Source organism: Arachis ipaensis, chromosome B09 (genome assembly GCF_000816755.2).
Source record: "Arachis ipaensis cultivar K30076 chromosome B09, Araip1.1, whole genome shotgun sequence".
Classification (NCBI taxonomy): domain Eukaryota; kingdom Viridiplantae; phylum Streptophyta; class Magnoliopsida; order Fabales; family Fabaceae; genus Arachis; species Arachis ipaensis.
The window spans coordinates 46,848,210-46,850,401 of record NC_029793.2 but is presented as its reverse complement, the minus strand read 5'-3'; the positions used below and the strand labels follow the sequence as shown (position 1 = coordinate 46,850,401).

Below are 2,192 nucleotides of genomic sequence, written 5' to 3'. Positions count from 1 at the left end.
ATTAAAATGCTATCCTATCAAATGATGATGTGGAACTATGTCTACAAGATAGTATATCTATTAAATGTAAAGTGGTTCATAAGATAATTTTGTGATAATAGAATTGCCTAAACCAGCCAAAATAAGAACTTCAATACAAAGTGAAAACAAGAATTGAAGGAATGAAAAACCTGCTTACCCGGCAAGATAAGTATGTCCACTTTGAAACACAAGGGCATTGAAAGGAGTGATCGCAAAGTGTAGTGAGTATTCCACTTCTATCTGGGTCCAATCTCTCTATCATTCAAAGAGCAAACCAGAAACATAAATCATAAAACATCATTTTCACAAGATTGTTTCCATCCTCTTAAAAAATAATGAACGAAGCAAAATACACAAAGCCACAGCAAAATCAAATGCAGCCTACCGAGGCAAACTGGACAAGTTGGTATTTCAGTACATCCATCAAGAGGAGTCCCAGCAATATCTGCACATTCTGAGTACTCCACAGAAACCAAAAACAGGATATGGCACAAGAATGGAAAAAAGGAAACAGAAAAAAATGAACAAGAATGAAGAGGGAGTTAGGGGGTGTTGGAAGTGGCTGATCTCACAGGCTTGAAAATCCTTACAACACCCCAATTGGCTTCTATTTCTCTATCTATTGCACCAGATCCATGTATCTAACAAACCAAGAGCTCTAAAAAATTATCATAAGCAGAAAGAAAAACATAAAAATATATATAAACATAAATTAAGAGAAAAAAAGGCTCATATAGAAAGGAAAAAGTCAAAATAAGATACAAAGAGGAAAAATAAAACCTCTATATCTCTAGAATTGAATCACAAAAAAAAAAGAAAATGATTGTGAGAGCAAGTGTGTGCCTGTGCAAGGATGCCTGTGTCTAAATGATCAAATTGTGTTTAACGCACCCACTTTGTACCCTGTTCTGTTCTCTCTTATTTTGGTACATTATGTTTATCCCTTTGCTCACCCATCTCTGACATTCCATTTCCACCATTTGCTACAAATCAACACAAACAAAGCAAATTAATTAATTCCACTTCTTAATTCCTCACTGCACAATTAAAATATATGCACCTTAACCACGGGGTCCGTAGAAATCATCTAGGACTTGGATCACGAGACGGTCAGCAGGCCAAGAAAGATTACAAGCTACTCCAATGGAAACCTTGTACTATGAATAATAATACTCAAATACAAACATGGTGTTAAATAAATAAAATAACAAAAATTAAATAAGTATCAACTCAATTTTCTTCTCATCAAACTTAGTACTATGAATCAAGCAACTCAATATTGAGATTTCAATTAGTTCAGCTCATTAGGTCAAATACAGATGAACCAAGCGGTGCTGAAGAAAGTTAAACAAAGTAAAAGCATTAATAAGAGAGTTATATATATAGGTACCATTAAATCAATGAATTTCTAGTTCATGCAATATTCCTCAAGCTTTTGAAGCTCTTGAGAGAAATTCTAGAAATACAGGAAAAAGGCACCTGAGGCTAAGATTGGAACAGAGTCAGGTAGCAGCAGCAAAGCAAAAGCAGATAACCTATTCAATCAATTAGTTTATAATTTCTTATAAATATAAATCAAGCTCATTAACAGCTTCTCATATCAGATTATATTGTTCTAGTATGATTTTCAAATGAAAAAAATATGGAATCCATGAATTACCTTTTTCAATGATTTGGAGTGCTTACAGCTAAAGAACCACACTCAGCAATGATTTTGTTCAGCATAAACACAGAACAAAAAGAACAAAACTTAGTTGCACAAATGAACCAATTAACCTTCTTAGATTTAACTACTATAATGACAGCAAAAGAACCACGTTCGACATTATTATATGAGGCTCAAACAAATATAATATAAACTTCTCTAACTACTTACGAACGGAAGAATCAGAGAACTAGGGAAGCACAAATGAATCAGAATAAACAACATAAACAAATAAGCACAAATCAATTGTGTTCAGATGAGAAGCCAAACCTTGCTAGTAACCTTGTTCTTCGGGAATTTGACGGTACCATCGGTTCTCTCCTTCCACGAGTTCCCTTTCTTGTCGAATCTGTAAAACTTCGTTTTCCTAAAATCAATTGGAAAAGAGTAATAACAATTAAAAGCACAAATTTATTGTAATATTAAAAAAAATGATTAAATGATGATCGAAGATTTACTGCAAAAC

At 33.4% G+C, this 2,192-nt stretch overlaps 1 long non-coding RNA gene across 1 annotated transcript; it reads right to left on the bottom strand.

Annotated features, from left to right (window-relative positions):
• Positions 944–1,466, bottom strand: LOC110267149. The gene is made up of 3 exons (XR_002354498.1): positions 1,412–1,466; positions 1,082–1,178; positions 944–1,004 (listed from the first exon to the last, which is right to left on the bottom strand). It is a non-coding gene; the product is annotated as an uncharacterized LOC110267149 (long non-coding RNA).